Source organism: Penaeus japonicus, unplaced genomic scaffold (assembly GCF_977035675.1).
Source record: "Penaeus japonicus unplaced genomic scaffold, GWHDUDI00000001_assembly GWHDUDI00000005, whole genome shotgun sequence".
In the NCBI taxonomy this organism is placed as follows: Eukaryota; Metazoa; Arthropoda; class Malacostraca; order Decapoda; family Penaeidae; genus Penaeus; species Penaeus japonicus.
In genome coordinates, this window is record NW_028234407.1 from 35798591 (window position 1) to 35826090 (window position 27500).

The window sequence follows — 27500 nt, forward strand, 5'->3', positions numbered from 1 at the left end:
GTGGGAGAGCGGCGCTAGTGCTTGCCCTCTGGAAGAGCCGCTTCACTCTCGAGAGCGCGTGTCTACTACACCATCTATACCGAAATACCATCCAACAGAGATAACCATATCAGTGGTACACGAGATCATCAACTATACACGGGTAACCACAATTGAACAATGACTTCCTCAACAGCTCCCTTAAGCCAAGGATAGAGACCTTTTTACTTCTTCTCGATCGTAATAATCCTGCTGGCGGAGGTCATGACGAGGGCTGTGACCCCGCCCGGCTCCAAGAGAGGAGGTGGTCCCTCAGTATGCCGGCGCCGTAAAGGGCAATGGTGAAAGTCGTGCTACGCGGGAATCGTTTTTTCCCTGCTATCTTTATCTCGGTGCACTGGCTGTGTCTGTGAAATACGTAACACGACGCACGTGTATGTACATAAGCGTTTATCATCATGTACATTGTGATATATAATTGTTTACAATGTGCAATGTAGTTACATGATTGTACACCGTTGATTCACTAGACCAAGACTCTTTTTTTTTTTTTTTTTATTCAAAAGATTCATATCATGCTTCATGCGAAAAAAAGTGAGTTCGCTCCTATTTAGCCCTCTATTCTGCAGGATTCGCTGCTCAAGGAGAACAGTACAAGAGCGAAACAGAGAGGCTAACAACCCCATCCTATAAAAAAAGAAAGGGAAAAAAATCGGATCACCCACGCATCCTATTCCATTCTTTCTAAGATAACTGCAAGTTTTCGCCAAAGAAACAAACAGTGCATTTATTTTGCTTCAGGCAGCTCCTACTGTACATAAACTATTGCAAACCTTATCAATCTTGACCTAAAGTCTTACTTTAACTGAAAGCTACGAACAGCTTGAATGATTTACTGAGTCATAAAGATGTTTTGTTTGCAAGATCCCCAGACCACCGATGTCTAGTACCAAAGAAATGACTGTTTTTCTTCTGCTTAGTGGCAACAGATTTGAGAAAAATAATTTGGTTATTTGTTACATACCAGTGAAATAATTTAGACCTGTCGTAAATGCATAACTCACCGGTGATTATCCATGATTATTGTAATCAACCGTGTAGGACGTAACTGTTACAAGTAAAGGCTGTTAACTACAATGTTTAACAGTTAAAAAGATAATAAAAAGATAAATAAGAAGAAAAGAAGAGTCTCACGCAAGATGGCTAAGCAGATGTGTAACTCTCAGGGTAACTCTGCTTTAGAAAAAGATGATACTATATAAAGAGCGTCTGTATTTTAGCCCGATAAGAAAAAAAAGGGGGACGGTGTTGGGTGAGGGAAAGGGTGGTGGGTTGTACGACTGAAGATCCGACTGTTTGCCTGGGCGTGACTGGCCCAATGCAAAAGAGCACAAAAAAAGACTTGGGCAAAAACTAGACCGTGAGTCACCCCGCACACACGGGAGGCGTCGAACGGGGGTGGGGGAGGGGGAGGGGGAGGACAGGGGAGTCTGACTGAGAGGACTTCGGGCATGGGAAACCTAGCCAGGGGGCGTGCACCTCGGTATAACAGGTTTTTGTTTTATATACAACTAAAACTTGGGTCCGAGAATTAATGTGACTTTACACCATTTTACCTTATTTGTATTTGTCTAGATTGTTCTTCTTCGATTTGATTTCACGATATCTTTGCAGTCTTTTAAGTCGGGAAAACCTTTACTTCCTGAACCATTTTCACATGAAAATATATAAGAAAAAATTCATTCCTTACAGTCAAGTCTCTGAAGACTTAATTGGATGGCTCTTTTGTTGAGACTGGGCATACATTGGTGAGCACGGTACACACAAGAGGGTTCCAGACTGGCAAGTCGAGGTCACCGTGAACACATGGTGCTGTAGCATGACTTTTTTACTTGATCTGTAACTGCTTAAATGCACTACAATTTTCCTTGTTTTTTCCAAAGGCTAAAGTAATCACGCACTGATGCACAAAGTCAAAGTCTAAGATAAGACGTCAAGTTGACAGCCGTTCCTAGTAAGTCGAGGCTTTTACTGCCAATCTCTGTCCGAAGAATTATTGATAGTAATCTAACCGGGTACACATGCATTGCAATAGCGTGCAGTTCACGTAATCATAATTTCAACCTCAATAGTAAAAAATCGAAAGATGAGACATCAGTCTTTTTTTGTTTTTCTCAAGTTGGAGAGTTAGTGGCATGTTGGCAATACTTAACTATCCATCTCGGAGTATTTTTTGTGCGTATATAAGGCTTATTTCCAAACGTTTGCCCATTACCATGAATAAATAGTCTCAAGCCACGGAACGTTCCCCAGCAACCACTTCATGCTCCCGCTCATATTGCGAACGCACAAGCAAGTCTAGTGGACTTTTCATTCATTGTTTTCTTAGCTAGAATGACTAATTACTCTTGCTTGGTATTTCAATTAACAAAAATGATAAACATCTAACCATCACAAGCAACGAACTTTGACGTGGACGGAAGTCATTTACACGCGAGTAGACAATTTTCAAAGGAATTCCTATTGCAAAACATGCATTCTAATTACCCCTGTGTCGCAGGCGTTCGTGAAACTGACGCACGCAGCACCATTTACAAAGCCTGTTGCCGACGACAGGAAATGACCTTGTGCAAAAAATATAAGTACTAGGCGAAATTCTATCCTGACTTGACCAACACTGCATAAACTTTCCTTGTTATTTTGTAAATAGAGAACAGGGTAAAGTCTTCATTCATTATTTGTACAAGCACATAGTAAGTGTATTGTAGTCACAGCATTCTATAAATATTTCTTCCAAGTCTTAATGAAAGGCATGGGAAGGAAATGAGGGAAATAAGAGAAAGAGAGAGAGAGAGAGAGAGAGAGAGAGAGAGAGAGAGAGAGAGAGAGAGAGAGAGAATGTCGTGAGAAAGTAGGGTCAGTGGACTTCCTTGGTGGGAATCGGCAGTGAATAATGTGAGAACATCTGAGTTCCTGCGCCGAGGTTTATGGTCCATTATTTGAGTTCGGCGTCTGCACGTAAGAGATTACAACTTCATTGACCATAATTTTTTTTTTTTTTCAAATATTTTTAATGTCTGTCTAAATACTTTTACTTTTTTTTTTTCTTCTTTTTTGTAGCAAGTGAATATCTCGGATTTTTAAATTGAAATCATTATAGTAAAAAAAAAAATCATAATGAGGACTAATTTGCGCCATCTTTTTGAAACATTTTAATGTTATACTCAACCATTATGGTATAACCATCCATCTTGTAGGTTCACATGAAGAACAAGTACTTATAATCAAAATTCATGGCGCAATTACCATACAGTAAGCTTTGGGATCACAACCATACATATTCATCCGTATATTACGGGACATCTGAATAATATCAACCCCGCAAACGATCCTCAGGGGCAGGTGGCCATTCAATCACCTGTCCACAAGTCAGACGCCAGCCTGATTACTTCCTTCTTTCTCCTCATTAATATATCTCTGATGATGCGGTCGCGGGTCCACGATCGCCGCAATTTCCCTCTCGACTTGTCGTAACCGATCGATTAGTAATTGGATGTTCGCGGTTGAGGGAGAAAGAAGCCTACCCAGTACGATGCCGGTACGCATGATGGATGACAAGGCCTTCCCCGACCCTTTTCCACCTTAGATTCTCCCTCCTTTCATATGCCCTTTCGCTTTCCCTCTGTGTATTCTGTCCTCTCGTGAAGTGCATTATCCCATGGATATAAAGCTAATGATTTTTTTTTTTTTTTTCCCGAGGATCAGGCGTTGCTGGTAAATATGGTGATATGTTTTAAAAGCGTTATATGATTTTTAGACTCTTTAGATACACTTCTTAATATAGGATAAGATATGGATTTTAGAACTCCAATAGCTGGGATCTTGTTCATATAGCAAAGTGAAATCTAAATGACTTATTTGTTTTTCATTATCTCTTTCTAAGTCCTTTTCTAGCATTATAAGTTTATTTTCATAGGCCATAATCTGAATCAACGTCTCTACGACGCCTACTCTAGGGCATCTGGAGGTTACGGTGAATAAATCATATATCTGGTAAGAGTTATCGACAGCGATCCATCATCGTACCTCTTACCCTTTTCTTTTCAGACACAAAAGTATGTACTGTTTGCGAATGAGAACATACCGACATGATTCATGTATTAATCAGTAAACAGGGTTTTAAAATGAAATTCTAAATTATTAAAACATGGAAAAAAATATATATATATATATATGTATATGTATATATATGTATATATATACATATATATGTGTGTGTGTATGGATATATATATATATATATATATATATATATATGTATGTATGCATAAATGATACTGGAGACAGATAAGACGTTTCAGATAGTATATTCAGCTTCCAGTTATCATAAGAACTAGATAGACTTAACGACTGCCTTCTGGCTGTCTTGATACTTGACCAAATTCTGGTATGATAATGACGAAGAGGTTGTGGCTTCTTATCAGTGTCATAAACCCTAGAAAAAATGTGACGGAGTCAGACTTCAGCCCTCCGTTTGATAAATAAAAAAAAAATATATATATATATATATAAACTATTGTACAAGCTGTTTATGGAATCAAACCGGAAAAAAGTGTTGTAACACCAAAAGCGGGAATAGTAACAAAATTCAAAGTTCAAATACCCATGCAAAATGATTGGTTATCTATATACAACCCTTCAAGTCTATCTATAGAAAGTTTTGTACTTCTAACAAATATATAAAAAAATGGTAACATTAAAGATTATGTTCGCATCTCATACAATCACCTAATTGCTGAAAAGGGGCGTTTTGATTTGTGGGACGACTCGAGATAGCGTGTGCTAAAGTCGTATAACCGGCGTCGCAAGCCAAGAGGAAGGAAATAATCGGGAGGAGGGAAATGAAGGGGCGGCAGGAGGAAGATGTGGTCAGCATGATCATTACTCGCCTCCGCCCTCTCAAGGTCGCTCTATGAAATTCGTTACATTCAAGTATGTACATAAGTGTACTGTACGTAGGATCAGATAGATTATATGTGTACACACTCTCTCTCTCACACACACACACACACACACACACACACACACACACACACACACACACACACACACACACACACATTCAAGAATAAACCCCAAATCCCCCCCCCGCCCCCTCGCTTCTAGCAATGAGGGAGCCATAAAGCGAAATCAGGTGACCATCAAAGGACCCAAACACTGGACGACCGTCAGAAGGCTGTTGGCGTAGCGGCTTCGGGGTCATTAACGGGTAATTTGAGATCGTCCAGCGGAAGCGGAGACGAGCACATGGGGCCGTTACGACGCGGGCGGACTCAGGCACCTGCGCGTCCTTGTGCCTAGTTAATACACACACACAGCCACCCTCATTACAGATATTTACGTGTTGCCCCGTGAAGTCGGTGATATCCGTTATGGTATTTCTAGGTTGCTTCTAGAATGTGGATTTTTTTTGTGCGTAATAGTGATTACGAACTGTTGTACCTAACAGCCATAAGTCTGTTTGATTCCACATATTTTTTACCTCACTTTCAGCCTTAAAATTTCGACTGACAGTACGTGCGTCTTTCCCCCATCTCGCCGTGTGATTGAGATGCCGTAACGAATCGGCCATTGCCATAGGTGATTTGTCAGGCGTGTGTTATTCCGTCGGGATGATGTGCTTCCCGCCGAGCTACGCCACATGATCAGAGCACATCACCCATGTGGCTTAGCTATCATGTAACAGTTTGTGGACATATCCCTGTTACACGAAACAAGCATCGTGAGGAGAAACAATCAACCTCCAGAGCCACACTCTTCCGACCATGACCACTTCGGTACTCCTGAAGGCCCCCAGGAACGCGTCCGAGCAAAGTGCTGTTTCATCCACACATGTTGTGAATGAAACGGCACTTACTTTGAATAGAAGAGCAGTGCATGTTCATCACTTCCACGTCATTAATCAGACGCCAGAAATGAACAACCAAAGTTCAAAATCATCCTAGGGTTCACATAATCCCAAGCGTAAGAGAGGAGGGGACAAGGCACTGAACCCTGTGAGTGAGACGTCAGGCCGAGAGGTGTCAAACGTGAGTGGTGAAGGGAGGGAGGCGAGACGGCCGGGACGACTAACAAAAGCACAGGGAATGCCACTTAAAGACTGTTGCGCATCACCGCCGTCGCATTGTTCACGGGACGAGATGCCGGTTCTTCGCTGCCTCGAGTCTCGTAGAATTACGCCTTTCCCACGCTCAAGGCTTGGCCAATCTTCTCAGATATTTCATTGGATGCGAAAAGATATATGCGAACAAGTTGGAACTGTTTATTTTACCTCTTAGTTTATATATAAATCTATAATTTATCTATTTCCATTTATCTATATATAAACCTAATTAGACATTGGCCATAATGGTAGTGAAACTGTCGGTGGGGAACTGTTGCCAGATCTTCAGTAAGAGTTTTGCAACGTTGCAGGAAACCATTACAAGACAAGTTATAAAACGGGAACTAGTGCATGCGCAACGCGCCATTCATGAAAATGCACTGAAGCATTTGGATCCCAATTTTTATCTAAGGCTGACCGACGACGTGAGTATCAGCGTCATGGAAGCGTTTCCTTCGTTCAAAAAATCGCTACCATCTACTTCGTTGCCCTTTCCTATTTGATCGTTCAATGTTATTATCATTATTATTATTTAAACCTAACACGTCTCTTCCCCCAAGCCAAAGGCTTATTTCCATTCCGCAACTGCTTCGCCTGCCATCCCACAGCCCTAACCCCCCACAACACCAGCCCTTCTTCCGTCTGGTCGCTTCACTGGGCGGAACACAACACCGTATCCTGCAGTCATTCACCGTCAAATATTACTGCGTTAAAACAGGACTTCCTTAAGACGGGAACATCCGCACGAAAAACTTCCTGGCCAACGAAACGGACATTTTCTGAAATTCTGCTAACTGAATTCCCCTAAACTACATGATTCAATGAGATATTCGGTCTTCATTCTAAAAACTCAATCAAAAAGATCATTTCAAAATTGACCATTCAGCGCCTCGTAAAAGTGTGAATACACCGCCAAATTAATAGCAACTACAGCCAAAAGTATATATATTTTTTTCTCTCACATCCATTACGAACACCAATAATTTCTTGCGGACCTTCATCAAGGACGTTTGGAGTAAAGAGCGAAGTCGCACCGGCCATTAAACTCGCAGATTATACTGGCATTTCCGCTACAGCCGCCCTTCTTCACCCCTCTTTTTTCCACTTTATTTTTCTGTCGCTTTTCTGTCGCGTGTAATTCCTTTCGGGTTCATGAACTCGCAGACATTTCTCTACAGATCACCGCTTTTATTTTCTAATTTTCTCTTCTATTTCCACATTCTTATCTTTCCTGTCTGTCCTGCTTAAATGCGTTCTTTTGAAGAAGATTAGGTTCTTACAATTTCAACTACAGATCAAGACGATATGATTAACAAGATACAATAAGTTCTTGTATTCTGATGTCGTTAACGATAGGCTCCCCTTTCGTGATAAATGGTAATTTCCATTAAACAATCCCCTTTCCTTTTAATGGGATCTGTCAAACACCTGCGTATTCCAAACATCACGATTAGGCTACGAGTATCTTAAAACCACGTCGCTTTTATCCCTTTTTTTCTACACAAATCCTTCATTAATCCGAGTATCCAAGGACACCAACTCTCACCTCATCCTCCCCTATCCACATCGAGGGGGAAAAAAAGTAAAACCCTCTTAGAAAACCGATAAAAAGTGAAGCCAGCGGTCAGCGGCGTGAATTGTGTAGAGTTGGCTTGTTCCGCTCCACGACTTTCCTTCCTCCTGACCGCCCGACGTCCCTACAGCTCTGTGGGACGACGCACGAACCGACTTCTTCAAGAAGAGGCATCCTGTTTAGGACTTTTACTATGAATCCTGTACAGGACTTTTACTTTGAATTCTGTATAGGACTTTTACTTTGAATCCTGTATAGGACTTTTACTTTGAATCTTGTATAGGACTTTTACTTTGAATCCTGTATAGGACTTTTACTTTGAATTCTGTATAGGACTTTTACTTTGAATTCTGTATAGGACTTTTACTTTGAAGTCTTCAAGGAATTTATAGATGCAGCTGATTCAAATAACGATCAGCTAATTACTCTAGAATTACAACTTATTCAAAGAAAAAATGGATCACGGGTTTCCTTGAGTATTTTCGGTTATTCTTGTGGTCAAAGGGCGAACCTAGCACGAAAAAAACTCTTGTCTCTGTTCATTCTTGGGGGGGGGGGGGTTATGAGGTACGGAAATGCTTGCGGTTGTAGCTCTGGATACGTTTACTACAGGATGCTTTTGGATGAATGTGTAAAAGAAAACGAGGGCGAAACAGAATTTTTTTTATAGATTAAATTACAAGCTTTTTTTTTATAAAAATGAAAATTTGGATTGGTTTGATTATAAATGATGATTTTTTTTACTGATTTGACCATTTTTCCATATATATATATATATATATATATATATATATATTTTTTTTTTATGAAAATTTGGATTGGTTTGATTATAAATGATTATTTTTTTTTTTTTACTGATTTGACCATTTTTTCCATATATGTATTTTTTTTCTTTTTACTAAACTATTCCTTTCATCGTTTCAGGAGGAGCTTTGGGCAAATTCATACGGCGTCGCATATAAGGTACGTTGATTTTATTCTTTTCAAGTAGGTAATATATTCACACTAGATACGGAAGCTTTACAGAACAAGGTCATATGTACGATTAAATGCGTTAATTTTTCGCCAAGTTTTAAATGTGATCATGAGCCCATAAAAGAAGATGTACTTCCGGGGACGCCCGTAGAAAGGCTGATATAATTCCTTGGCAATTCTACACCACGAGAAAAAAAAAATAAAAACCTTTTGAATATTCATTAAGGAGCGACATAGATGAGCCACAAAACCACTAGCAGGAGTTAGCACGTGGGTGAGAGAATAGGGTGTTCGGGGGTGAGTGACAGTGGTAACGTTTAATTCCCTCACGGTTACGATTCTTTTGTCACGGTAGTTGCTGAGATGATGGCATTAATCTTACACTGATTACACTTATTGCCATAGTTAGTGTTATGTGTTGCTGGTGTTGTTTTGTAGTTCTACGTTGACAATAAAAACGAAGATAATAAAAAAAAAGTAAAAAAACTTACAGTAATGAAGTTGGAGATCATTCTTTCAGATGGTGTCATTATATCAAATACCACTATTTTATTGATCCCTTCCATCACAAGCAACGGCCGCGATGATCTCAGAAAATTGGGAATCATTTTAACGGTTCACCACACAAATCAAAATTCTTCCCTCCGCAGTGAATCGTTTGCGGTGGCCAACCATGCCATTTCTTCTAACAGGAGTACTATTTGGGGTCAAACTATTACAAGGTAGACTCAACGTGGCACCAGGCCGACTTCCTGGAGGGAATCGTGCTGAGTTGCCGCGTTATTATCATGTCATCAACGCGCAGGTTAAACGCCGAGGTTAGGAAATCCGATTACGAAAATAAAGACTGAAGATTAAGTTACAAGAACGATATACACTTCCACGGTTAGTCTCCAATGTTAGACGCGCTTAACTGTACCTCACATCGTGAAGCCTGAGGTCATGTTGCACCCACATCACGGGGAGACGCGGACCACATATGGACGTGACGCTGAGAAAGTGGGGATGTTATTGCACCCCCTACCCTCTCTGATGTTATTCAGCCAGACGAGTAAAACACTGGCATTTCAATCATCCTTACCAGAAGAAATATCCTGCACAGAATTGCTTCTGAAAAGCCACGACGCAAAAGGATTCTACTTTTTGGAGTCTTGCAGACAGGAAGAACATGGTAATTCTCATGTTTATAATTACACTGGATGATGATGTTGTGAATAAAATGTAGTTTTTCAGCTTTTGCGAAATAAACTTCATAACCTTGCACTGTATGTGGTCATTAGAGTGAAAAGCTACAGTAGCAAATATCTCTCTTTGGTGTTATTCTTTTCTTTTTTTTTTTTTTATGGCATTTACCTCGATAATAATGAAGGTATGTGCGCGTACCAGTAAATCTTAACATACGACTCTAGCAACGGGAAGCTGACGATAACGAAACAGCGCCCGTGGGATTCACAATAAAACGTGTAGGTGGTGAACAGCAAGAAATATCATTTTCAAACTGTCATTGTAGTTAAGTGCCCCATCAAAGACTCCCTCCACATGGCGTCATGTGTGGTGGATCCGGTATAATTGTGATGACGGTCATTTTACTCTCACTCTCTCTGTCTCTTCTCTGCTCTGCTCTTCTCTTCTCTTTTCTACTCTGCTCTCCTCTCTCTCTCTCTCTCTCTCTCTCTCTCTCTCTCTCTCTCTCTCTCTCTCTCTCTCTCTCTCTCTCTCTCTCTTATTTTCGCTTATTTCATAATTCTCCCTAATGAAGTCTAAACAAATGAATCCCATATATCAACTAAACAAGGAACTTCATATCACGATCTGTTTACAGCATGACTTTGCGGGATCCGTGTTAGATGGTTATTGACACCAACATGTGGCTAGACGATGCAGTTGGCTTTTGTGATATTGTTGACTCGGCAATGGAAGGTTAGATGTGTCGGAATCTGAGGTTTTTGAAACCGCTAGTAAACAGTTTTTTTCCGCTTATAATAGACAGCATTTAAATGTGATTTAAACTGACTTGGTTAACTTCGATTGTAAGCAGAAAAAAAGATAGACATTAAATTAAACAATATAGATTCAGAGAGCACAATGGACAACCGTGGTTATGAGGCTGAGGACAGTCTAGCCATTGCCTCGGTCACGATTTGTGAAGGTCGGCACATTTAAACAGACGCGCATTATTTTGCCCCTAGTATCTCGAATCACTCGTAGTCTTTCACCATCTGTACCTTACATCTGACAGTTTACACCCCCCCCCCCTCCTACTTCCTCCCTTTGATTCACATCGCAAACAAAATGTAATATCTTCCAAAAGCGGCACAGACACCATGACTTCCTGCAAATTGCCACCGAATGGAATCTGTCAGGCAATCTCTGCAGAAAAAAAATAGTTCCCAACATTCGCATTGCTTGAGGTCTTGAATCACACTCTCCCATCAAAACCCCGTTTCTCGAAAGCCACAGCCTGCCCGCCCCCACCCACACTCTCAACCGGCTTTGAGAATCTTCTACGCCCATCGGCGCCTTGAATTCACACAGACAACGGCCGTTTATCTTCCTGCCTGAGGAGACGTCCCCTTCCTGTAAGCCCATTTCCTCTCGACAATTCAGCGACGTCCTGAAGCACCCTCACTTCGACATCAAGCGAGAAAACTTCCCATGAATACGAATTTTCCCTCCAACGTCGTCCCCAAAACAGCTACCTTCCTCATCCCCTTCAATGAGACGTCTCTTCCCACATTTTGAGTCTAGCTAATAGTCGAAGGTAACGGGCCATCAGCTCCCAGGCGCTCCTTGTGGTGGTCTGGGAGGTGCGATTTCCTTTGATATCTCGAGTCATAAAAAAATGGAGAGTCGTAATTTCAATGCGAGCGAAACTACCTGCCACGCCCGGGTGACTCTTTAGTGTCCGTGCTTTCTTTTAGTTCTTCGTGATATTTTTTCCTTCACGTTTTCGAGAAAAAATGTGGGAGTGCTGAACTTTAGCTTTACTTATTTGATGCGGATTACCTTATTTTTTCGAGATTTGTTTTGAGTAAATATTGGATATATTCATTACTGTTTTCATTGTGAGGTTATTCAGAATATCATTTCCCTTTTATTATAATTCACTTGTCTTCTGCGCATATAAATTTTATCCTCTAGATAAAAATAGAAATAAAATATAAACAACAGCATACAGAATGATAACGTTCACAGGGCCCATTTTGTTTAATATTCTATAGAGTATATAATTTCCCCGTTTGCATTCTGAACCATTATCTGATCCCTTCCTCACTCATTCCTCAAAGTGGCGAAAGAAATCAACCTCTCCCCCCATCCCCCAACCCCCGCCCCAGCGAGACGTCATTAAAGCGGGAAGGAAAAAGTGTTTCTTCACATTGTATTTGCTTTCCCGTGACTGTTTCCTGCGGTTTGCGATGTTTGTTTTAAAACTGTTCTTCTTCCTCTATACGGTTTCACCAGTCACCGACCCCTATTCTCACGTTAACATTCTCATTTTACCCATTTTCCATCATGGCAGACGTCCATTCCTTGGACGATTCTTTTTGCATCTACTGTACAGATAACGGCATTGCTGAAGTGTATTTGATCATCATGTATATCCCCATTTACGTCATTCCATAGTCAGCATTCCTCAACTTCTTGTATCAAGCACCGTATACTAGCCCCGACATCAGTATACTTTGTTGAGCTACATATATATTCAGCCAAGTAATGGTAATGAAGTAGCTTCGTACCACAAGCGCTTGTCAGCTCAGACGATAATTGGTACCAACAGACAACTTACTGCATTTTAATATGTGGACGGGAAAGACAGAATCCTCTTTCTTTTGTAAATATATTCAGTCCAGGTTGTAATTCGAGACGTACGAAGTTGACAACATGGAAGACAGCGAAGGTCCATCGATTTCTGAGCTGTTTGAAAATATCGAACGTCTTAGATGTATCGTTGTTCATATTATTTCGATTGGCAGTCGTCAATAAATGGAAAGGTACTCTAGGCCGAGATAGCATCAGGACGTGACAGTGGCGCTGCAAATTTACCTCCGGGAAGGATGATTACACACGCCGGCACACGAACCTTCACGTACATCGAAGAACAAAAAAGAAACGTCCAGAGGCAAGGCGACCCTGCAAGTTGGCCAGAGATGTTAAGGACGCTCAAGGTCAAAGGCAGCTTCATTTACATATTTCAAAATTCTAGTTCCATGTGTACAGGGCGTTTTTATTACTATGGCAATCGAATGTATGTGTAACAATTTTGTCGGACAAATAAAAAAGTCGAACATAGATATTTTCCAGTCAGTCATTCAGTTTTATAAGTAACTGCATGTGTCCGTGTGCGTGTGCGTGTGCGTGTGCGTGTGCGTGTGCGTGTGTGTGTGTGTGAAAGAGCATTAAACATAACGGAGAAATAAAGAGAGGAAAGGTAGTAACAATATTTTTTAGCAATGTGAGGAGAGCAAGTGAATACTACTTTTTAGTGTTTTTCTTGTACAACTGCCTGGAGTAAGGGACCACAGTAATAACCACCGTGGCAGCATGCTGATCATGGCTCCATTACGTTAAGAGTTAAGTGGCTTGCGTCGATAGCGTCATGACTGTGCATGATGGAGCATAACGACGACTCTGCACGGGGAAATCACTCTCACTTAAGCCTGAACGACGATGCAATAGCCACACGGAGGTCCGGGACCGCTGCCGGTAGAGACAGGCCAGTGACAGACTGTACGTGGTGTGATAGTGTTCAAAGGGTGATGAGGATGGAGGGAGGTAGACCTGAGGGAGCTGGGGAGGGGGGGGGGAGAAGGGTGTAAGGAGGGAGGGAAGGGGGCGGAGCCTGGCTTTCCTTTGGTTGCGTGTGAAGCCCCACTCTCAAGTTCAATGGCAAGGTCGACGTCGCCGTCCAATGTCATGGACCAGCTGTTACCTGTAACGCCTCAGCTCTACTTGAGGTCTTGGGCTGTTCTGGTATTTATAGCCTACATGTTATTTGTTCTCGCTGTAATTCGGTTCTAAGATTCGCTCAATAGACTATTTTTTACATCATTTATCTTCATATGTCTAGCGTTATTGATACTTTAGCACGCTAGTATCTTGGTCATGTCTTTGGTGGTTAGATAAATTAATAGCCTTAATTCTGCGTGGATACAATGGCCGAGTCGTGAATTAACTCTCCAAACAATACGTGCACCTGCTTCAGATAACTTTAGGTTCATTATTAGACTTTTTTTATCAGTTGTGTATATTCTATCCTGGACAAAGAAATAACTCGACAAAGATCTGCATGTATATCCATAACACGTTACCCCATAAAATGCAGTTAACGTCATCTAACAGTACCTGAACTGAAGCATTTACAGGACTTCCTGACCGCAACCATTTATTTCACCTGCATTAATCTTTTGTCTTCCCTTCTATAACCAATTAAGCCGCCAAGAAAATAAATAGGGGAAGGCCCCTAAAGGCACAATAATTATGGTCAAATCTTAAAAACCATACTGTAAAGAAAGAGAATACTTAAGGTTCATTAATATGTGTGGGAAAGTAGACATTAATTTTGTAAAAGGTGAGCCTTTGCTGTGTGCATAAATCTTTATTATTCTATGATCATTTTATCAAACAACGGTGCCTTCTGTGCCAATGCCCGTATATCTTGTACTAAAAATCATGAATCATCATCTGAAAACAGGTGAAACTTTCTACGACTTCCCCTTTAGAATAAGGAAATATCGTAAAGGCACGAAAGACCCTTAGTCACTAAACTGCCTCGAGGTTGAACTTTTCGCAAGTAGGAAGGAGTAACACCGTAACGTAGATTAATAGCTGTGGTTTCTATAGGGGACAGTCACTAGAGAACAAAGGAGTGACTTAAGTGCAGTTGTAAAGACCTTTTTTTTTTTCTTTTTTTTTTGTAATTTACACATCCAGTAAAAATATTCTCCGAGGAGACGTCTTATTTAGAAATATCCTGTCATTTGACATATATGTTTATTATATGAAATTCTTTTCACTGCGGCCACGTAAATGTGTTACAATTAATTGATTCTAATCAATCTGCTGCTATCGCTAACACTCTATAGTCGCATTATACTACCAATCTTAAAGTGTCCGTTGCATCTTGCTTATACGTCTTCTCCATACGCTAGCTTCTCTTTACACCCGCTCATTTTTTATTTTTTATCTTTTATTTATTTATTTTTTTTTTTTTTTACGATGAACGTCCTTTGATTCAGAAAGCCAAGCAAAACTTCCTCACCACCTATCTCCCTTAGAGCTACTCAGTGTTGTGGGTCTTCCTCGTTCGTCCACGCGCAGCTTTCCTGGAAATGCCTTTGGAAAATGGGAGAAAGAAAAGCGACGACCACAATAAGGTGTTAAAAATACTGATCGCACAATCATCCCGCGCACAGGACCTCCGAGGCAAGGTCGTCTACCTTCAAGACTCCCGGTTAACTCTTAAGTGCGACCTTCCCGTTAATGTCACTTATAATGAGCGACCTTCGTGACCTTCTGATCACCGCCGCGAGCGCCTTCCCAGGATGCCGTTGTACGGACGCTAAAATCATCCCCACCCCCCCTCCCTCCCTCCCCTACCCATCTTGATATATTTACCTGCTAAAGAAGCACCTCTCACCGCGGCCAGAGACGTGGAGTTCCAAAGTGAACAAAATCATTCACATAACATTTTGCTATTACATTGGATTCTACCGAAATGATATCGTCCCGCTTGCCGCAAAACAGTTCATAAGAAAGAAAAAAAATGTATCATTGTTTATTCGCAGTTTTAGGAAAGGAATGATGAATGATAATCTCTGAAACTTTTTTTAAGTATTACCAATAACTATTATCTGATGCTCTCTGAAATTATAAATATTACCAAGTGCAGAGTCTGTACACACACACACACACACACATTATATATACATATATATATGTATATATATATACATATATATGTATATATATATATTTATATATATATATATATATATGTATATATATATATCTATATATATATATATATATATATATATATATATATATATATATATATATATATATATATATATATATATGTATGTATGTATGTATGTATATTTCGAGTTCCTTCATGTATATGGTAAATATTTCACGAACCTCAAGCACTTCAATATAGACATATTGTATTACATGCAGAAATCAGACTTAATCTACTAGTGTTATAATATTGCTTTCCTTTTTTCGGCTGTTTGAGACTTTCTTCCTGCATTTATGAGAGAAGTTTGGCGGCCGCACACTTCCGCGTAACACAAGACCATAAAGAGGGCTACAAAAAGATCGGCGGGAAATGGCATTACGGTTCTCATACCATTTCCAGCAGCGATGAAGAAGACGCAGAAATGCCTACGATCTCTTTACTATCTATCTGGATTTACAGTATACAAAAAATAATAATAATACCTATATAGGCCTTGTGACAATGGCATCCAGGACAGCTCACTCTCGGCTACGTCCGTAACCACGACGCGGCGTTGACGGGAGAGCCTTGCGGTTTCGTTTCCTTAGAAATGCTCTTCTTCTGGATAGTCTGTCCCACGTGCTCAGTCGACCTTCCACGCCCGTTATACATACACTTACATATTACTACGTAACGTCCGGAATTGGTGATATTGTTCATGAACATTGACCGTAGCGATGTTCTTACCTTACTAAGGCGGTGATGGTGGTGGCAACAGCGGTTAAGGTGTGAGGGTCAATGTCTGGCGTTTCCTGTCCATCGCCAAGGTGCGGGCAGAGTGACGCCAGAGACAGACGATGCTTTGTCGGCTGATCGTACACACATACGGGTTGTTTCACGTTCTAGTACATGTGTTACTACATATATATTGACTATATATTCTCTTGGGAAATAACGAATGTATATGTCACAGTAAACAGGCTGGCATAGACCATAGCAAATACACATACCAGTACACACTCACGAGACTGACGCACGTGAGAGAAGGAAGGTCAATGGCTGTGACTTCCTGGACGACAAATATGCTTGATCAGGCAGAGGAGGCGACGGAAGTGAAGGGTGGTAGTGCTATACGAGGATTTTCTTTTATTTCTTGCTTTATTGTGAATACTCACTCGTGTGTTATCTGCAGGTTTACTGGTACCCCTTACCTCAGCTACAATGGGGCATTAAAAAAAAAAACAATGAAAAAGAAACTTGCGACGTGTAGACATGTCTGCAAGAAAGTATAATGCTTTCGTTATACGTGCCGTCACTTCTTTCCATCACGTTATGGACGTCATTTGCCAAGACAAATCGCCATGTCCGGAACATTTAGTAAAACAGTAAATCTAAAAAGAAAAAGAAAAAGAGAGAGAGAAAAAAAACGAGGGATCCCGTGCAAAACGCGTTGTTCATATCGCACGTGGCATGCTCCGCGCCGGAAATTTCAGCTGTCGCCGTTATGATGGTGGGTGATACTGCAGGTAAACACCGGTACCTTCCTCACGCACAGAGAAAAATCCGGCTTTTGTGCGAGGATCGAAGCGCGAGTTTTTTTTTTTTTCTTCTTCTTCTCTTTTTTTTCTATGATTTCAATTCATGTTCCTACATTCTTCTACTCAGTGAGGTCGTCTTACATCAAATTACTATATTTTCTTTTGTATTATTTATTTTCTTTACATGCTATATCGAAAAGGCCTTTATTATGCAATAAAAGGCACTTTCATTGCAGCCCAATGCGCACCCTTAAATGTTGGTCGTCCTAACCGACCCCTTTTGCGGAATGTCAAGGCCTTATTACAATATAGCAAACTACTAACAAAGGCCCGTTGTGAAAAGCAACGCTAGTGTCATTAGCATACAATGACCACAAGTGACTACAGATTCGATATAGTATAATGCTCTATACAATGTGCTTGCACTCATTCATAAGAGCACACACACACACACACACACACACACACACACACACACACACACACACACACACACACACACACACACACACACACACACACACACACACACACACACACACACAAACAAACACATACAAAAGCCATCACGCTTGTATACAAACAATATACAAATAACACTAATTAATGTTCACCGTTGTTGCATATTCACGGTATGAAAAAATACAACCCTCCTCTTCAGTACTCAATAAACATCTCCCTTCTGAGGAATGAGAGCACCATTGAGGTAGGAACGTGTGCCTGCTAGAGGGGAAAATAACTGTTCTACAGCCTAGGGAAGCGCCCTCTGCAGCCATCCGTAACTACGGTCGGCCCCCAGGAGGGATCAGGTGAAGATAGTAGAGTTCAAGAAGTACGTGTGTGTGTGTGTGTGTGTGTGTGTGTGTGTGTGTGTGTGTGTGTGTGTGTGTGTGTGTGTGTGTGTGTGTGTGTGTGTGTGTGTGTGTGTGTGTGTGTGTGTGTGTGTGTGTGTGCGTGTGCGTGTGCGTGTGCGTGTGCGTGTGCGTGTGCGTGTGTTTTAACATTTTCTGTTATTCCTCAAAGACATTCTACCATTCTTATTTATCTGTCTCTTTTTAGTTACTTGTTTACCTTTGGAATCTTTTGTGACCCCCTTGCATGCCTCAGAGAGTATAGTAGCCAAACCTGTTCTGCGTGGGCTGGCACGTGCCGCCTAGCATCTTCACGGTGTTCAGTGCCAGACAATGTCCGGCTTTACCGATATGCAAATATGATAACTGCGTATGCACGCTTGTGGGCGACTACACCGTTGATTCATGACGTTTGCGATATGGAAATTCTGTCATGAAATTGTCACCGGTATCGCTTAAAGTCGCTACATGTTTGTGCTTTTCATGAGAACGCGAGACCTGCATACTGATCAGCGAGACCTCGGGGGGAAGCTGGTTCAACTCACCGTGCAATATCCCCCCCTTGACCCGCCTCTTGAAGTTCGCTTAAGAGAGATTCGCTCTTGCCCTGAGAACCAGACGATATAAACGAAAAGTCATTGTACCGAAATGGACTGTGGGATTAAATAGCGCTCATTTGTCGGGAAAAAGGACTCGTTAAATTGATATATAGACTCCTCCGTTTTGCATCAGATGGGAGCGTCAGACAATAAACACTTTATGGCCACCCGGGCAGCTAGTCAGCTTGATGCCAGCGGGCAATGTTCTCATGGGTGATGCCTTGTTCCTGTTACTCAGCATGGAGATGTTGATTCCGGCGCTGTGAATTGACATTAATTTTATTTCACGTACATTCCATCCTATAAAAAATTCCCTAGATATTGATCTCATCTGCACCTGCATGATTATTAACAAAGCACGACGATAAAAACAAAGAAAAGGCAGCACAAAGCTCCTTCCTTTCCAGTCATCCAGGAAGTCCAGGCACCTCCAGAGGCGTCGGGAAAGGAGGAGTTCAGAGGTCTCTTGGGGTCGCAACGGTAAGCGTTCTCTCCTGGAGGTCTAGCTCTTGCCATGTGTCACGTTTTTCTTTTTACAAATACGTTTATTGTCCATTCTTAGCAATGCATCATCCAAAAACAAAATCTAGATCACTAGATTATATCATTCTCCTTTATTCTTAAATCCACAAAATTTATCTCAAGTCACTATCTTGACCTCGTGTGCAGAGAGGGAGTGAACGCCCATGACTTATAAATTCACGATAGAGCCAGACGTCTAAAAAGTTGTTCTGGAAATCTGGGTTTGTCGAGATCGATTCAGAGTCAAGATGCCGACGAGCCCCCTTTCTGGGAATCGTGAAACGTGTCATTACTTACGTCTCTTGTTTCCATGTCTCTCTCTCTCTCTCTCTCTCTCTCTCTCTCTCTCTCTCTCTCTCTCTCTCTCTCTCTCTCTCTCTCTCTCTTCTCTCTCCTCTCCTCTCTCTTCTCTCCTCCCCCCCCTCTTCTCCTCTTCTCTCCTCTCTTCTCCTCTCTCTCTCTCTCTCCCTCCCTTCTTCTCTCTCTCTCTCCTCTCTCTCTCCTTCTCCCTCTCTTTCTCTTTCTTTCTTTCTCCCTCTCACCCCCCCCCCTCTCTCTCTCTCTCTCTCTCTCTCTCTCTCTCTCTCTCTCTCTCTCTCTCTCTCTCTCTCTCTCTCTCTCTCTCTCTCTCTCTCTCTCTCTCTCTCTCCTTCTCCCTCTCTTTCTCTTTTTCTTTCTCCCTCTCATCCCCCCCTCTCTCTCTCTCTCTCTGTCTCTCTCTGTCTCTCTCTCTCTCTCTCTGTCTCTGTCTCTCTCTCTCTCTCTCTCTCACTTATTCTCTCTCTCTCTCTCTCTCTCTCTCTCTCTCTCTCTCTCTTTCTCTCCTTATCTCTTTCTTCTCTCTTACCCTCTCCTCTCTCTCTCTCTCTCTCTCTCTCTCTCTCTCTCTCTCTCTCTCTCTCTCTCTCTCTCTCTCTCTCTCTCTCTCTCCTTCTTCTTCTCCCTCCCCCTCTCTTTCGTGTGTGTCCTTCTTTTGTCGATGTGGTGAGGTCATCGACACCAGTCCATAGAGATCTGGAAATCCCTCGAGAACCAACCCTTTAAAGACAAGCCACGAGCTGTCAGGAGGGGCTACAAGGTCTTAGCTCACCATGACGTATGACATTTTGATGGGTACTTGTGACGTTTGATGGCACTGCTAAGAGTTGACCTCCATTCTGATACTGCTGGGCCTTCGATTATCGTTCCAACACTCTTGAGAAAATCACACGACACTGTTATTAGCTTGAAATCGAGGAACAAATCAAAGCGTTACGGTTTATGGTGATTGAATTTTGGAATTTGAGAGCTTCGTCCCCGAGGGACTCCGAGTGTCATTAAAAGTGTCTGGGAACAATTAGTGATTAGTGGAGCATCACGGCGGGTAACGGGCCTCTGATCATGTGTCAGTCATAGCAGATATCATGACGTCATCAAAATGATCCAGTGGCGATGGGAACGCTTCACTGGTGACAAGTTTAAAAACAAAGAGGACGACACTAAATCATTTCCTGTTTTCTTTGTAGTCGCTAGAGAGGTTCATGAAGGCAAATTAGTACTGTTCCCCTTACTGGATATCAATATACTCCCCATTAATACCCTACGTTGCCCCATTTTCTCTTCTCTCTCTTTCTATCTTTCTCTCTCTCTCTTCTCTCTTTTCTCTCTCTCTCTTGCTACCATTCTGATCATTTTAGATTTGTGTTAGCATGGTGGATACTATAACCTTTTCCTTATTATTAAGACCTATATTATCACTATCACGCTGTAAAATGATCAATTCATACCGTTATCAATTCATACCGCTCATATCAGTACCATTATACTTTGTTCCTATTTCTTAGCTTCTTTTACCATCCCCCAATTCTTTTTGATCGTAACACGGTGGACATATCTATGAAGAAAGTCGAGCCTAGTTCATTGATATATCTGGATAAAGCCGTAGCACTTCTTAAAGAAAGCCCTGGTCTTTGGCATTGCACAAAGGCCTTCTTACCATACCCGCCAATATCCTGGCATAGGTGATGGGAAAGGCGTAGAGGGAAGAGTCGTGCCTCGATAACTCCCGAGTCGTGAAACGTCATGACAGGTGTTTGACCTTGTCCTGAGGCTTATCACAACCACCCATGACGTACCTTGTGATCCAATGAAAGCTTATGTACGGGCATCTGACGGTACATTAGCAATCAAATCTTAGTGTCAAAACAATTATTCAAGACGATCAAAAATAAACTTCGAAGAGCAATAAGCAAAGTAATCGTTATGAGATTTTGATACCACGCACATTCAAAAGGCAGCAAGAAAAAGCAAACAGGAAACATTCGGAACAATGCACAACGGCATGCATGTTACAAAACGGCAACCAGAGCAGCGCAGACGACCGGCAGACGGGATACAGAGAGTCTGGGAGAAAGAAGGCGAACAGGTTTGGAAGAAGGCGGGGCTGACATTCACGGATTCCTCATAGTGTTTACTGCCTTCCTCGAATGCAGGAATGTGACTATTCCTATGCGTGAACGCGTTTGAAGTTCACCGAAACGAATATGGTACACCGGCAGCGGAATGCGCAGTTGAAGCGAGGTCACTGAGCTACGTGAGGAAAAAAATAGAGCGGAACAAAACACAATTAGAACTTTCTGTTGTGTGGAGGGATTGGGTAACAGACTCCGTTCCGTCACGGTCAAGGTGACGTGCTTACCGCCAAAGGTTTCCGAGTGCTCCTCAAGTCAAAGCGTGATAACGGTATCATAGATTCTTTTTTTCATATATCTTTCTTTCGTGTTTCTTTCCTCGAGCCCCCCTATTAAGTCGATGCTCGGTAACTCTATTCTTTGGCAACGTAACCGAACATGTTTTTTCTTCCTTATAGTGACAACTTAAAGTGGCATAAAAAAAAGTATAAATATACCTCTTTATGAAAGCATAAATGTCCCCATCAAATAGAATGGGCACTCCTACCCCATCCCCACCCTAGGGCATCTTGTGGCGTAAGTACCCCGGGTAGTAACGGGACTTCACGGTCATGGTCAGGGATACCAGCTTAACACCTGTCCTGCCCAAGCTAGTCGGGGACAACCACTGCTTACTTATATGGTCTTATCACATGCCTAGAAGGACTTTACAGTTACCCGCCTTTATATGTAGTTTTTTTTTTCCTTGTTCATTAACAGCCTAGATATCCGTTGTAAAACTTATTTACAACTTGATGGCTCGAAGAGAATTACTTATAAATGTAACAAAAAATTATATAAAAAGTATAGGATTTTTACAGCATCAAAATAAGAGAAATAAAACACCATATTTCGTCCTGGAACACACATATATTCAACCGACAAGAAAATGGAGAACGTGTACAAACACCGGTTACTAAATGAATGAACAAACAAAAGTGACGTCTACGAAAGACAACAAACAAACAAAGCCGCTTACAACTCAGACGGGTCAAAAAGCTGTAGCCGGCGGAGCGGGTCTTGTGCCTTATACGGGACACATCTTCTAGGTCAGGCGTCCAGTCTTGTTCCACCTCCCACGCCGATCTCCACGGAATGCACGATGCAACTCCCAGGGGGGAGGGGGGAGGGGGGGTCACAACTAGTAGAGCGCGTCGATACACCGATTGCATTGCCCGTGTCCTTTTGCAATTTGAAAATACAGAACTGCATACGTAACACTTAATTTATGTAAGCTAATGAACGACGACGTACATAGCCATTAGTTTTTTTCTCTACTACATCCAACCATCCTGTCATATCCTCGTGTCCCTAATTTTTACCTCTTATGGAACAATAGTTCTGAGCCTTCCACGCGCTTCCGCGACCACTCATCCCCCAAGACTTGCTAACCTGATGCCCCAGACGTACCTAACGATGAGGCGCCTGCTGCATACCTGATTGCAAGATGACTTATAATCTGCAGTTGAATTCTTTTGTCAAGCTGCATACTTGATGTGTCTCCATGTTGATAAAACTGATTTACCATACGTCACAAATTTGTGGAATGTTCATATCTTCACCAGGAATATGTTTGACGGGCACACAAGGTTGTAAGGAATTTAGCCTAAATGTAGCTATGAAGATGCTAAAGATCTAACCTTTCACCTGCCTACCTGCCCAGTCTCTGACCTTTTAAAGGCGGTCAAGATGCGCAGCATCCCGTTAGACACGTTTTTTGGGTCAAGAATCACCGTTAAACAACTTATTTTAATGCATGTTTTAAGGCCTCCATACTTATAGCAGTAGAACAAGCCTTATCAATATAATGTTGTGGGATAAAGGTGACTTGCTTCAGCAGGTGCCTTGTAGTTGTTTAGGTAGCTGAATTTTATTGCTATAATATTTTTTTCTTATTAACAAATTTGCTCTACTTATACTTCTCATATATATTGTTCAATATACTGAACATCTATATCACGAAATGACTGTTCATTAACATATTTTTTTTCTTTATTCCAGGTATGTGAAGTTGTCTTCTGCTGGTCAACTGATTTAGGTAACGAAATCATAATGGCATAAGTTAAAAAAAACAAAAAAAAAACATATGCCTAGAGTATTATAGAAACACGGCTTGGTATTTCACTCTCTCCAATTTCTTGAGATCGCGGAAGTTAAAATTAGACGTACCTTACTACCTGACCGCATCTACTCTCTCTACACATCATTCTTAAGTTGTTACTGTAATTTGTACACTAACCTCCTTAAAAAAAATTGTTTCATAGTCATCCTAAGATTCTCATGGTGGTTTGGTCTCGCATAACTGTGTAACAATGTAGGTAGAGAGAAGTATAGTGAAAGATATATATATATAGAGAGAGATATAGATCCAGATGTAGATCTATATATATATATATATACATAAAGATAGATAGATAGTTGGATACATATATGTTGTCCATATATCCTTATATTTTTTTTTTATATGCCTTTTGCATTCTTATATTCGCGATTAAAAAAGATGAATGAGCATGATATTAAATAAAGGTCAACCCTTCCATAAATAGATGGTTGCAGCCTATGCCTATCACGTGCTTTCGTTCACTGCCAAACTTGTCTTCCTTTATTTGGAAACTGTAGATTCATGTTGAACTTACAAACGAGATCCATCGGCTTTGGACGTTGATCGCGTAGTAGCAATAACGGTGACTTTAGCTACGTTTTGTGAACATGTGTCTCGATTACTTGGTAGGGAGAGAGTTCATGAGATCCCGGCTTACTGCTATCAACAAAACCAACAACAATAGCAGTGATATTAGCTATAATTCATTAAAACCTTCGATGTTGTATCCGCAAGCGGGTTTCATCCACCTAAACCGAAGTCGAGAGAATTGTCCTCTAATGTATATTCTTATCATTCTAATTACTTTTCTTGTATATTTTATTTGAGTACATGCGAAGTACTTCTCATCATTTCTAGGAACTTTTGGTGTGATAGAAATAAAAATTGAATAAGATATAAACCATCAAGTAAATAAAAAAACAACAACATAAAAACGTACATTCGTTATAACATCCCACACGTATAATTCTCGATAATATAATACTGATAATAAGTCAGGATCATCTTTGCTTCTGCTCACGTTGAAGCACAAGTCTACGCCTACACTCACATTTCTTCCAGCATAAATGGATCAAAGAAGACGAGAACAGATGCGGAACGAACCTAGCTTCAGAAGTGGACGATTCATATCAACTTTTTAAAGTGAAGCTTGTGTTGATCTGCTGAGTCATTCCCACTTTCATGCGTTAATGTCTCAATCTGCGAAGTGTAAAGGCAGAGTAGGAGGAAGAGAAGGAGAGGGGGCGGTGGAATGCTGTGGGTTGTTGCTCCTGTGTGTGTGTGTGGAGGGCGTACAATAGGCAGTGTTGCGGAAGAGAGTGGAAGGATATTTGGTGAATGCGGTACTCACGCCTGGGCGCCAATGAGGAGGAAGAGAGTTATGGGAAGATTATACGAGATCAATGGCCGAGAGAGAATGGCAAAGAAAGAGGGAGGAGAATGACGACAGGATTTTTTTTTTTTTTTTCAAATATAAAATTTATGCTATTAAGCAATAAAAACGCGTATCTAGGGAACAGGATAGATAAATACATTGGATAGTCAAACAAAAAATATACAAACAACAATGAACAAATCAACCCCATTAAGTACTATGCGAATGTCATTCATCACTGAAAGACGTGACGCTATCTTAAGAATAGATCAGTTCCCGACACTAGCATGAATATATAATGAGAGTGCGACTGAATCTGCCGAGAGGCTTAGCGAGTGATAGTGTCAGCGCGTCTAAACAAGTGTTGGAAATTACAAATTGATTTGGCAGTTGTTGATACAATCATGACTTGTTCAAGATGGCGACTCGCCTTTTTTTCTGTTTCACTCTTTCTCTTGAAACTGACAGTCCGCAATGCTTTCGATATTTTATGTAGACCGTTTATAAGTGTGTGTGTGTGTGTGTAAATGGACTGATAGATAAATAGATAAAGATACATTTATATAACTTATATGTTGGTTAACGTATTTTGATCACGGTAAATATATTTGCATTGATAATTATCATTAAGAGTACAGTAACGAGCGTAGTTATATAACTGATATCTCGCAAAATACTACAATAGCTAAATATTCTAAATCATGATATAAAAAAAACAGACGAGAAGCAACAGCAATCCAAGGCATCAACAGTAGCGGCATTCATTAATTAATCCCTTCCTGGGGTCAAGATATTACAAGAGCCTGCGATAATGCTAAACCTCTCTTAGGCAGAGGAATATCAGCCTTACCACGCTCTTCAATAACGGCCGTAATTCCTTCCTACTGGACCTACGAACCGCCATCGCAGGTTAATTCTCAAGTGTGGCAGATGGAAGCCCTTAAAGGCACGGGTATTTACGGACGTCTCTGCCGGGCATAGGAACAAAAACACATCACTTATTTCATGCATGTGGACTTCGTCTCAACGCTTTTCAAGATAAGAAATAGAGTTATCATCAATTCTTCCTTTAAGACAAACTCATTCCCCTGCGACCGCATTCGCGTCTCCGAAAAAAGAAGACAGTTACTTGTACTGCAAGGGAATTCGAAATGCACGTCAAGATGACCTAATTGCAGTGCGTGGCGCCAAAGAGGAGGCGGACGCTTTTGGTGTCTTTCCCAGGGTCTCTCGTCAGCACAACGGGACCCGAGGAAGCCTTCGCGACGGTCAAGGATGCCGCGTTCCTCACCAGAGGGTCTTTGAACGTTCCGCACGAAGCAGCTCGGTTGTTGTGGAAACAATATTTAGAGACATATATGGGCATCTTACCAAGGGGCGTTCAGGGCGTTCGGGTCACGTGGGTATGATCGATTATGGCAATGGTAGTGATTGGAGAGAAAAACAAGCCCGGAAGACATTATTGAATTGTGTGTGTGTGTGTGTGTGTGTGTGTGTGTGTGTGTGTGTGTGTGTGTGTGTGTGTGTGTGTGTGTGTGTGTGTGTGTGTGTGTGTGTGTGTGTGTGTGTGTGCCCCATGAATATTGTTGTGTATTCTTATTCTAAAATACTAAACTAAATTTGATATGCCAGCGATTCGTTCTGAAATATGTGTTAAACATTCACCCCAAGCAAAGTGAAGCAAAAAGAAAAAAACTCACTTTCCAAGAACTCTCGATCGTTGAGGACTTTGTCTCTGACCAGTTTTCTTAGTTCATTGTCATTTCTCAATAGATGTAAGAAACGATCTTCCCGGAACTTACATAGTTGGAATATTTACAGTAGCATATACACACACACACACATAATATATATATAATATTTATAGTATATATACACACACATAATATATATATAATATATATATATATATATATATATATATATATATATATATATTATATATATATTTATGTATGTGTATATGAATATACATATATATATATATATATATATATATAGATATATATATATATATAGTGATATATATATATATATATATAGAGAGAGAGAGAGAGAGAGAGGGAGAGAGAGAGAGAGAGAGAGAGAGAGAGAGAGAGAGAGAGAGAGAGAGAGAGAGAGAGAGAGAGAGAGAGAGAGAGAGAGAGAGAGAGAGAGAGAGAGAGAGAGCGGTATAATGACACAGGGAAGAAATAGATGACAGCCCGGCTGAAGTTTGGCCTGTCGCCGAGACCGTTCCATGTTTGGTTTTCGGCATGCACTCCAGCCTAAGTGATTTGCCGCAGATACTCGGCCAACCCTTCCAACACGATCTGACTGAAGCTTTCCGATACAAATGAAAACTGAAAACGAAACGGAACCGGTGCGATTTTAGAAGTCGTCGGGACGATAAAGAGAGAAATGTGCCATGATGGATATTCTTTGCATGCGAAGTCTTAATCCGAAATATAACTTG

The 27500-nt window shown here is 41.1% G+C and overlaps 1 protein-coding gene across 1 annotated transcript in view; it reads left to right on the top strand.

The window, feature by feature from the left end:
* Positions 1-27500, top strand: part of tnc (tenectin) — a 71857-nt gene that overhangs the window by 25209 nt on the left and 19148 nt on the right. Inside the window, exon 2 of the mRNA XM_086536705.1 lies at positions 8640-8678. The gene's annotated coding sequence lies outside the window, so the exon portion shown is untranslated. The remainder of the gene's footprint in view (positions 1-8639; positions 8679-27500) is intronic.